Source organism: Saccopteryx bilineata, chromosome 2, assembly GCF_036850765.1.
Source record: "Saccopteryx bilineata isolate mSacBil1 chromosome 2, mSacBil1_pri_phased_curated, whole genome shotgun sequence".
Taxonomy (NCBI): domain Eukaryota; kingdom Metazoa; phylum Chordata; class Mammalia; order Chiroptera; family Emballonuridae; genus Saccopteryx; species Saccopteryx bilineata.
This window is the reverse complement of record NC_089491.1, coordinates 361,707,370-361,719,386: the sequence shown is the minus strand read 5'-3', so window position 1 is coordinate 361,719,386 and position 12,017 is coordinate 361,707,370. Positions and strand designations below refer to the sequence as shown.

The 12,017-nt window shown below is 46.5% G+C and overlaps 2 pseudogenes; both read left to right on the top strand.

Moving 5' to 3' along the window:
• Positions 1-39: 39 nt before the first annotated feature.
• On the top strand, positions 40-870 carry LOC136323516 (vacuolar protein sorting-associated protein 29 pseudogene; annotated as a pseudogene).
• A 2,737-nt stretch (positions 871-3,607) lies between these two features.
• On the top strand, positions 3,608-4,374 carry LOC136323515 (lysosomal-associated transmembrane protein 4B-like; annotated as a pseudogene).
• Positions 4,375-12,017: the final 7,643 nt, after the last annotated feature.

Here is a 12,017-nt window from a genome sequence, read left to right as displayed (position 1 = left end):
TCCTGCTCCGGAACTGCCGGCAGACGCCAGCGAGCCGGGAGCGATCCTGCGAGGCTGTATCGTGCAGGGACGCCGGCCGAAGGAGTCTGCTCCTGCACTCTGTTCTTTGCAGGTGTTGTGAGATGTGATGGAAGGTGCTCTGCAAGTAAATGTGAAAGCATGGTATAAATGTATGTGGACTATTTTGCTCAATAATTAAATCTTTGAGAAGAGAGAGAGAGGGAACAACAAATCAGTGAACAAATGAGTGAAGCTAGGTCTAAGGAAGAGGGCGGCCGCGATGGTTGTGGTGACTGAGCGGAGGCCAGTGACAGGATGTTGGTGTTGGTATTAAGAGATGGGCACATCCCACACTGGTGCAACAGTTTGCCTGCTAAGTTAAAAGAAAAACAAAACTGCTGGTCCCAGGAAAGATTCAGCACATCCTCAGCACTGGAAATCTTTGCACCAAAGAGAGTTATGACTATCTCAGAACTCTGGCAGATGATGTTCATTTTGTAAGAGGAGACTTCAATGAGCATTTGAATTATCCAGAACAGAAAGTTGACTGTTGGGCAGTTCAAAATTGGTTTGATGCATGGACATCAACTTATTCCATGAGGAGATATGGCCAACGTGGCCCTGTTGCAGAGGCAGTTTGATGTGGACATTCTTATCTCAGGATACACACACAAATTTGAAGCATTTGAGCATGAAAATAAATTCTACATTAACCCTGGTTCTGCCACTGGAGCGTATGATGCCTTGGAAACAAGCATTATTCCTTCATTTGTTTTGATGGATATCCAGGCTTCTACAGTTATCCCTTATGTGTATCGGCTAATTGGAGATGATGTGAAAGTAGAACGAATTGAATACAAAAAATCTTAAAGCCAGGCCTGTCTTGGTTGTTCTGTGTTTTTTTTTTAATTCCTCTGTTCAAATCAAGTAATTAAACATTTAAGAGCCACAAAATTGTATCGCTTTTATAATCTGCAGTAAAATACATCGCCTTTTGTTAATACAATGTTCTAAGTTTCTTGTAAACTCTAAGAATTTATTTAAAGTATATGATTTTTATGAAAAAATGTCCGCCACATAAGAAATGGTCACATGTTGCCCTGGCCGGTTGGCTCAGCGGTAGAGCGTCGGCCTAGCGTGCGGAGGACCCGGGTTCGATTCCCAGCCAGGGCACACAGGAGAAGCGCCCATTTGCTTCTCCACCCCTCCACCGCGCTTTCCTCTCTGTCTCTCTCTTCCCCTCCCGCAGCCAAGGCTCCATTGGAGCAAAGATGGCCCGGGCGCTGGGGATGGCTCTGTGGCCTCTGCCTCAGGCGCTAGAGTGGCTCTGGTCACAACATGGCAACGCCCAGGATGGGCAGAGCATCGCCCCCTGGTGGGCAGAGCATCGCCCCATGGTGGGCGTGCTGGGTGGATCCCGGTCGGGGCGCATGCGGGAGTCTGTCTGACTGTCTCTCCCTGTTTCCAGCTTCAGAAAAATGAAAAAAAAAAAAAGAAAAAGAAATGGTCACATGTTAAGAAAAATTTATCCTTGTAAATATCTTCTAAGTTAGTATTTCAAACTTTATTACAAAAGGCAGTGCCTGAGGAAAAAGAATCAAGACCTTTTTGTATACATTTTTCTCTTCTTCAGTAATAAAGTTACCTTTCATTTATAAAAACAAAAACAAAGCAAATGAGTGAAGCTAACCAAGGGTAAGAAAAATCAGAGACGATGCTAGGAAGTGGAGGTGACTGTGTCAGGGTGGAGAGCACAAGGGAGGCTGAGGCTACTACTCACTCCAGCTGGTCATTGTCAGTGGGATTAGTGATGAGGACTAAAATTGCCATGGAAAGCTAAATTTATATAATGTTGAACCAATTATAGTGTATACTAGCTTGCAGACTCAGAACCTGAAGGTAAACTGATATAGTAATATATATGACAGACGGAGTAACCCCTTGCTTGAGCCAGCGACCTTGGGCTCAAGCTGGTGAGTCTTGCTAGAACCAGATGAGTCCTTGCTCAAGCTGGCGACCTCGGGGTCTCAAACCTGGGTCCTCCATATCCCAGTCTGACACTCTATCCACTGTGCCACCGCCTTGTCAGGCAGTTGTATTGATCTTGACTAGCAATGTATTTGGCTGTATCTGCTAAGAGCAATATAAATGGAAGCAAAGGCAGTGAGGATAGCCAGTTAACATAGGCAGAGCTTCTTTGGTATCCAGCATTCTCTGTGCTGCAGAGCGTAGCATACGATTCAACCTGCTTTTGCTCCAACCAGATCACTGAAGGAGCTAGTCCTCAGGCCCCCAGTGACTTTCCACTTGTTGAATCTAATTAAGACCTCATTTTACAAGACTTCTCAGCTGCCTTTGACACTGCTGGCTCCTCCCTCCTCTGAAGTTTCTTCACAGTTTCAGTGGAGCTTCTCTCCTAGTTTTGCTACAGGCTCTCCAATTGTTCAGTCTTCTTTGCAGGCACCTCTGCCTGACCCTTACCTTTTGGTCCTCTCAAGGCTTCATTCTTGATTCTCTTCTCATCCAGCTCACTCTACCCACGCAACTCATTCACACTTGTGGCTTCTGCTACCACCTCCATCGCAGTAATGACTCCCAGATCTTTATCTCCAGCTTAGACCTTTCTCAGAAGTACAAGAACCAGAGACAATTTCCATAGGCACTTCTAACTCACACCCTGACAAATATATAATACTTTTCTTCCAAATGAATGAGAGGCTCAGGGCTCTGCTTCATGCTGAGGTCTTTTTTTTTTTTTTTTTTTTAATTATTTAATTATTTATTTTAGAGAGGAGAGGGAGAGACAGAGAGAGAGAGAGAAAGAGAGGGAGAGAGAGGAGAGACAGAGATGAGGGGAGGAGCTGGAAGCATCAACTCCCATATGTGCCTTGACCAGGCAAGCCCAGGGTTTCGAACCGGCAACCTCAGCATTTCCAGGTGGACGCTTTATCCACTGCGCCACCACAGGTCAGGCCATGCTGAGGTCTTAAGAGCCAAAGTTTGATCCAAGGGAAGTTGGAAGAGGTTCCCTGGCACATCCTAGGTAAGGTGGCCTTAGAAATCAATGGGCCTGACCAGGTGGTGGGGCAGTAGATAGAGCCTCTGCCTGGGATGCTGAGGACCCAGGTTCGAAGCACCGAGGTTGTAGGCTTGAGCAAAGGGGTTGCTGGCTTGAGTGTGGGATTATCAATATGACCCCATGGTCACTGGCTTGAGCAAGGGGTCACTGGCTCAGCTGGAGCCCCAGGGTCAAGGCACATATGAGAAAGCAATCAATGAACAACTAAGATGCTGCAATGAAGACTTGATGCTTTTCATCTCTCTCCCTTCCTCTCTCTCTCTCTCTCTCTCTCTCTCTCTCGTGCATACCAAAAAAAAGAAGAAAAAACCCCGCTCCCTTCTGAGCGCAGGGTCCTGCTGCCTCAGGTTCTCTGAGCTTTCGGGGAAGGCGCAAAGCGAGGGCAGGAGGGCTAGCAGGCGAGCGTGGCGGGAGCGGGAACGGAAGCGACTGAGGAGCCAGCAGCAGCCGTGTGGTGGCCTGCAGTGACGCGGCCGAGGATCCTGCAAACTTGAGCGCGCGCTCGTGCATTGCGCTAGTGCCACTACGCCCGCGGTCCGAGCGATGAAGATGGTCGCGCCCTGAACGCAGTTCTACTCCAACAGCTGCTGCTTGTGCTGCCATGTCCGCACTGGCACCATCCTGCTGGGCGTCTGGTACCTGATCATCAGTGCCTTGGTGCTGTTGATTCTGCTGAGTACCCTGGCTGATCCAGATCGGTATCACTTTCCAAGTTCTGAACTGGGAGCTGACTTTGAGTTCATGGATGATGCTAACATGTGCATTGCTATTGCCATTTCTCTTCTCATGATCCTAATATGTGCAATGGCTACTTATGGAGCATACAAGCAACATGCTGCCTGGATCATCCCATTCTTCTGTTGCCAAATCTTTGATTTTGCCCTGAACACCTTGGTTGCAGTCCCTGTGCTTGTTTATCCAAACTCCATTCAGGAATACATATGGCAGCTGGCTCCTGATTTTCCCAACAAAGATGATATCATGTCAGTGAATTTTACCTGTTTGGTTCTTATTATTCGTCTCCTTATCCGCATTATCTTGACTTTCAAGGGTTACTTGATTAGCTGTATTTGGAACTGCTACCAATACATCAACTGCAGGAATTCCTCTGATGTACTGGTGTATGTTACCAGCAATGACACTATGGTGCTATTACCCCCGTATGATGACTCCACTGTGACTGGCGTTGCCAAGGAGCAGCCACCACCTTACTGTCTGCCTAAGCCTGAAAGTGGGCGGGGCTGAGAATGAGCCTGACTTTTCAGACATCAGAGCAGTAGTTCTTTAACTTCACTTCTGAGATGAGCTCAGAATTTGTTGCTGAAATGCTAGTTTAAAGTTTGTTTTTTTGTGTTTTTTTTTTTCTTGTTTTTTTTCTGAAGTTGGAAACGGGGAGGCAGTCAGACTCCCGCATGCGCCCGACCGGGATCCACCCAGCACGCCCACCAGGGGGTGATGCTCCGCCCATCTTGGGGCCTCGCTCTGCCGCAATCACGGCCATTCCAGCACCTGAGGCAGAAGCCACAGAGCCATCCTCAGCTCTCGGGCAAACTTTGCTCCAATGGAGCCTTGGCTGCGGGAGGGGAAGAGAGAGATAGAGAGGGAGGAGAGGGGGAGGGGTGGAGAAGCAGATGGGTGCCTCTCCTGTGTGCCCTCGCCGGGAATCGAACCGGGGACTACCGCACGCCAGGCCGATGCTCTACCACTGAGCCAACCAGCCAGGGCCTAAAGTTGTACTGTTAAGTTGAAACCCTCTTTGTAGTTTTAAAAATACGCTTTAGCTAGAGCACGGTAATAGGTTACCCGGTGTTCTTTCTGTAGGAGTGGAGTGCAGTGGCCTTCCCTAGTCCTCCCGGGACTTCCCTGGTTGCTGATATTTCCCAGCCGTCTGGATGAACCTTGAATCAGAGAAGTCTGATTTTGTACATGCTAGGCCCCAAAGTTGGGGAAGTAATCACATTTTCCCCCTCTGTTCTCCCTGTCTCTTTCAGAAGTATAAAATAAAATTGACATAAGACAATACTTTTTTAGCCTGACCAGGTGGTGGCGCAGTGGATAGAGTGTCAGACTGGGATGCAGAGGACCCAGGTTCGAGACCCCGAGGTCGCCAGCTTGAGCGCGAGCTCATCTGGTTTGATCAAGGCTCACCAGCTTGGACCCAAGGTTGCTAGCTCGAGCAAGGAGTCACTTGGTCTGCTGTGGCCCCACGGTCAAGGCACATATGAAAGAGCAATCAATGAACAACTAAGGTGTCGCAATGAAAAACTGATGATTGATGCTTCTCATCTCTCTCCATTTCTGTCTGTCTGTCCCTGTCTATCCCTGTCTCTGACTCTCTCTCTGTCTCTGTAAAAAAATAAAATAAAATAAAAAATACTTTTTTAAAGCCACTCCAGTGTGTAGAAACCCTTATGAAAACAGATATGTGTTCTCATAATCATTGCTCCATCTAGGTAAATAGGAGTCCATATTTGTGTATAAATAAAACAGGAATTTCCTTAAGATCCTTGACAGGCCCTGGCCGGTTTGCTCAGTGGTAGAGTGTTGGCCTGGCGTGCAGGAGTCCCGGGTTCGATTCCCGGCCAGGGCACACAGCAGAAGCGCCCATCTGCTTCTCCACCCCTCCCCCTCTCCTTCCTCTCTGTCTCTCCCTTCCCCTACCGCAGCCGAGGCTCCATTGGAGCAAAGATGGCCCGAGCGCTGAGGATGGCTCTGTGGCCTCTGCCTCAGGCACTAGAATGGCTCTGGATGCAACAGAGTGACGCCCCAGAGGGGCAGAGCATCACCCCCTGGTGGGTGTGCTGGGTGGATCCCGATCGGGCGCATGCAGGAGTTTGCCTCCCAGTTTCCAGCTTAGGAAAAATTTAAAAAAAAAAGATCCTTGGCCCTGGCCAGTTGGCTCAGCGGTAGAGCATTGGCCTGGCGCACGGGGGACGCGGGTTCGATTCCTGGCCAGGGCACATAGGAGAAGCGCCCATTTGCTTCTCCACCCCCCCTTCCTCTCTGTCTCTCTCTTCCCCTCCCACAGCCAAGGCTCCATTGGAGCAAAGATGGCCCGGGCGCTGGGGATGGCTCCTTGGCCTCTGCCCCAGGCGCTAGAGTGGCTCTGGTCTACGAGAGCGACGCCCCGGATGGGCAGAGCATTGCCCCCTGGTGGGCAGAGCATCGCCCCTGGTGGGCGTGCTGGGTGGATCCCGGTTGGGTGCATGCGGGAGTCTGTCTGACTGTCTCTCCCTGTTTCCAGCTTCAGAAAAATACAAAAAAAAAAAAAATCCTTGACGGCTTAAGTTCAGTGACAGTTTGAATTTTCTGGTCAGAGATTTTGTCCACGGGCTAAATTGAGACCCTTTGACAATTTCCAACAGTGAGAGAGCAGTCACTAGCCATGGCTGTTCTTGTATGCCCCTTGTCTGAGGTCATGGAGTGGCGTGTGTCATCCGAGTTACAGGAGTTGGCTGATATATTTGGCACTGTGTAGTGCAGGGGTCGGGAACCTATGGCTTGCAAGCCAGATGTGGCTTTTTTTTTTTTTTTTTGTATTTTTCTGAAGTTGGAAACGGGGCGGCAGTCAGACAGACTCCCGCATGCGCCCGACCGGGATCCACCCGGCACGCCCACCAGGGGATGATGCTCTGCCCATCCGGGGCATCGCTCTGTTGCCCCATCCAAGGTGTTGTTCTATTGCAACCAGAGCCATTCTAGCACCTGAGGCAGAGGCCACAGAGCCATCCTCAGTGCCCGGGCCAACTTTGCTCCAATGGAGCCTTGGCTGTGGGAGGAGAAGAGAGAGACAGGGAGGAAGGAGAAGGGGAGGGGTGGAGAAGCAGATGGATGCTTCTTCTGTGTGCCCTGGTCAGGAATCGAACCCGGGACTCCTGCACACCATGCTGACGCTCTACCACTGAGCTAACCGGCCAGGGCAGATGTGGCTCTTTTGATGGCTGCATCTGGCTCGCAGACAAATCTTTAATAAAAAAAATAATAACAACAAAAAAAATAATAATGTTAAAAATATAAAATATTCTCAAGTATTACAATCCATTCATTTCCTACCGCTCATGTTCATGGTTGTGGATGGATGGAGCCAATCACAGCTGTCCTCCAGGACAACACCAAATTTTATTGGCTAATGCATAACGTACACAGGTCGCTGTATGGCTCTCACGGAATAAAATTTTAAAATATGTGGCGTTCATCGCTCTCTCAGCCAAAAAGGTTCCTGACCCCTGGTATAGTGCCTGGCGCTCTCTGACTCCTGGTTTCCTGGCCCCCTTTCACTAAGTGTTCTGTCTGAGACTGATACAGGAAGGACCTCCATCTCACTTTGTAAACTGATGTTGCTGATACGTATTTACTCAGTTTTAAAGAAAAGGTTTTCTTCTCAAACTGAAAGGTACATCCTACTACTTTGAACTTGTAAGTATACCTAGTCATCTTTTAAAATGAGTGTAAAACAGTCTTCAGAAAAATGAGGTGGGTTTCTATCATTGTGAAGTCCGCTTATCTTGACTACCTGAATTTCAAGGGACTTCTATATATATATATTCGTATATACAAGAGTCACAGCTCTCCTGTTCATTATCAAATGTGCTATAAATGAAGGCTTTTACAATTAAGGTGAGATTTGCCCACACCCAGGGGGAAAAAAGGGAAAGAAATCAATGGTCTTGATTCTTTTTGCCTTTAACATGCAATAGCCATGATGGAATCAAAAGTGTCCTATACTGTTTCCAGTGACGGATCCTTAGATTCTAACCTGATTCTGGTGGGTCGTCTTAATTCCTGGAGCAGATTTCTCCTGCAGCATAATGTTTGGAAGTTTTATTTACTCACCCATACGCAATAATCCAGATTTGCTTACTGTCACTTGGTCTGTTGCTTCAGCTTTGCTTACAAAAAGTTATTGGAGATTTGGCAGTCTGGCGGATTGTTAGGACTGACTTTAGACTTGGTCCATGAACCATATGCTTTGGCTACACTTGCAATAGGATCACATGCATGACAAGTTGTGATCCTGAGATTTGATCTGAAAAGTGTTGGAGGCAAATAGAAATATGCACTACCCTTTTCTAGCACATTCCACTTCTGACTCAGGAAAGGGTTTGGAGGCGTCAAAAACTAGACTCCTGCCTGATCTGTGGTGGCGCAGTGGATCAGGCGTCAATCTGGAATGCTGAGGTCGCCAGTTCAAAAAAACAACCCTGGGCTTACCCGGTCAAGGCACATATGGGAGATGGGAGTTGATGCTTCCCGTTCCTCCGCCCTTTCTCTCTCTCTCTCTCTCTCTCTCTCTCTCTCTCTCTTTCTCCCCTCTAAAATGAATAAGTAAATAAAAATAATTAAAAAAAAAACAACTAGACTCCTGCTTTCCTGGGGGATAAAAGGAATGATAAAAAGAACAATAATGATTACTGCCCAAAATCACGTATCAAGTTGGTGCCAGAAAGGTAAGCACCACACTTCTGCTGTAACTAATGAGGACATTGGTTCCCATTTCCATCCTTGTCAAGTCTCGCCTCTAGATTTTGCTTCACTCACCTCACTATCAAGCAATTTCTCTTACCAGTGGATCTGCAGTAAAAGACCAATGTTTTTTTAATTTCATTCATTCGTTTTTAGAGAGAGGAGAAAGAGGAGGAGAGAGACAGAGAGAGAAAGGCGGAGGAGCTGGAAGCATCAAATCCCATATGTGCCTTGACTGGGCAAGCCCAGGATTTCAAACCAGTGACCTCAGCATTCCAGGTCAACACTTTATCCACTGTGTCACCACAGGAAAGACCAACTTTTTAAAAAGGGAAAGGTAGCCTAACTGGGTGGTGGCTCAGTGAGTGTAGTGTCAACCAGGGATGCTGAAGACCTAGGTCCAAAACCTCGAGGTCACTGGCTTGAGCAAGAGGTCACTGGCTCAACTGGAGCTTCCCCCCCATTCCAGCCAAGGCACACGTGAGAAAGCAATGAACAACTAAAGTGCCGCAACAAGTTGATGCATCTCAACTCTCTCCCTTCCTGTCTGTCTGCCCCTGCCCCTCACTAAAAGTAAACAAACAAAAGGAAAGGGTAAAACAGACGCAAAAACTGTAAAATAGCATTCATCCACAGGTTAAAATCTCTTACAGGAAACTCATCTCAATAGAATACATTTTTTTGGTTTGAATCAATTTTGATTCAAATTTAGTTAATTATTTTTTGAATTATGTGGACTTGGAAAAGCTTTTATAATCAATATGTTCATTTTGTACTATCAGTGTTGTTATAACAGAATTTGAATTTTTGTGTGTAAGACATTTTTTCTCTTTCATTCTGAAATATCCTGATGTACTTTATGTATTTCTCCACTTAATACTATCTATCTTTTTTTTTTTTTTACAGAGACAGAGAGAGGGACAGACAAGGACAGACAGACAGGGAGTGGAGAGACATGAGAAGCATCAATTCTTTGTTGCAACTACTTTAGTTGTTCACTGATTGCTTTCTCATATGTGCCTTGATCCGGCGGCTATAGCAGAGCAAGTGACCCCTTGCTCAAGCCAGTGACTTTAGGTTCAAACCAGCAACCTTTGGGTTCAAGCCAGCAACCATAGGGTCATGTCTATAATCCCATGCTCAAGCCAGTGACCGCGCGCTCAAGCCGGATGAGCCTGCACTCAGGCTGGCGACCTTGGGGTTTCATACCTGGGTCCTCTGCGTCCCAGTCCAACGCTCTATCCATTGCATCACTGTCTGGTCAGGCTCCACTTAAAAATTTACAAGTGGTAGCTTAGTATATCCTGCCTATTCTGCCTATTTACTTTGTCTTGTGCTACATCTTAGAGATAGTCCATGGCAGTGTATGTGATGAGTTCAGGAATCAAGGGGTGGAAATCGGAGTGTCATCACTCACTGTTACCTCGGTTAACCTCTAGCAAAATGTTTGCTTCTTGTTCCCATAGCCTGTGTTCTGCAAAGGGAAAAAAATGCTTCCACCAGGAGGCACAACAATGATTCCATTGCAGTAAAAGTTAAGACCCCGCCACATTGGGCCCTTTATACCTCTAAATTAATAGGCAAAGAAGGCAGTTACTGTGCTGGGTGGGGTGATTGACCCTGACTATCAAGGGGAAATTGGACTACTCATCTAAAACGGAGGTGAAAAACAGTATGTCTGAAATACAGGAGATCTCTTAGGGCATCTCTTAGTTACCATACCCTGTGATTAGGGTCAATAGACAACTACAATAACCTAATCTAGGCAAGACTATAATGGCCCAGATATTTCAGGAATAAAGATTTGAGTCACTTCACCAGATAAAGAACCATGACCAGCTGAGGTGCTCGCTAAAGGCAAAGGGATACAAAAAGGGTGGGAGAAAGTAGTTATAAATACCAGCTGTGATCACATGACCGGTTATAGTAATGAGAGCTATAATCATCATAAGCATTTTCTCCTTATGTTGTCATGACTGTGTGTGTATATCTGTGTATGGCAAGTATCTTTGTTTCCTCCCATTTTTATTCCCTTAGCATGTAACATAAGATGTATTGACTTTATATCACAGTATTTAAGTATTGTTAATTTTACATCATAGTATTTAAGTTACAGGATGTCGAAGGAGTAAACATTACTCAAGGACTTCACCTCTTCTTCTAATGATGGGGTTAGTGCATTTTTGGTTGTATGCAGGATAGTGATATCATGTTAGGTGCAATCATGACCCTCTCTTGTCTTCCTTCAGAGAGTAAGTATGGTTTAAGGAGATGCATAGAGGGGCCAAGTTGACAAGGGGGGAGACTTGTGATGTGTCAGCTTGACTGGGCCATGGGGTGCCCAGATATTTGATTAAACATTACTCTGTATATGTCTGTGGGGTGTTCTAGATGAGATTAGCATGTGAATAGGTAGACTGAGTAAAGCAGATTGCTCTTTCTTTCCAGAGTGGTGGGCCTCATCCAATAGGCTGAAGGCCTGAATAGAACAAAAAAGTGAAGTAAGGTAAAGGTGAAATAAGAATTCTCTCTCCTGCCTGGTAGCGCAGTGGACAGAGTGTTGGACTGGGAGGCAGAAGACCCAGGTTCGAGACCCCGAGGTCACCAGCTAGAGCTCAGGCTCATCTGGTTTGAGCAAAGCTTACCAGCTTGGACCCAAGGTCGCTGGCTTGAGCAAAGGGTTACTCGGTCTGCTGAAGGCCCACGGTCAAGGCACATATGAGAAAGCAATCAATGAACAACTAAGGTGTCGCAACAAAAAACTGATGATTGATGCTTCTCATCTCTCTCCATTCCTGTCTGTCTATCCCTGTCTGTCCCTCTCTCTGACTCTCTCTCTGTCTCTGTAAAAAAAAAGAAAAAAAAAAAAAAAAAAGAATTCACTCTTCTGCCTGACCTGTGGTGGTGCAGTGGATAAAGCATCAACCTGGAATGCTGAAGTCGCCGGTTCAAGACCCTGGGCTTGCCTGGTCAAGGCACATATATATGGGAAGGAAGGTGATGCTTCCTGTCGCCCTAGTCCTTTCTCTCTCTCTAAAATCAATAAGTGAAATCTTAAAAAAAAGTTTTTAAAAAATTCCCTCTCTCTACCTGTCTTTGAGCTGGGACACAGATCTTCTCCTTCAAACTCATCTCAGACTGAAACTTATACCATCAGTTCTCCTGATTTTCAGTCCTTTGGATTTAAACTGGAATTCTCATTGGCTCTCCTGAGTCTCCAACTGGCTGACCATAGATTTTGGGACTTCTCAGCCTCTGTAGTCATGTATATATGTATATGTTATGTTTCTCTGGAGAACAAAGACAGTATACAGAGAAATTTTCTTTACTATTTCCAATGGCCAGATTATATCCCTAACGATGAAAGTGTCATAGGCCTGACCTGTGGTGGCGCAGTGGGATAAAGCGTCGACCTGGAACACTGAGGTCGCCGGTTCGAAACCTTGGGCTTGCCTGGTCAAGGCACATATGGGAG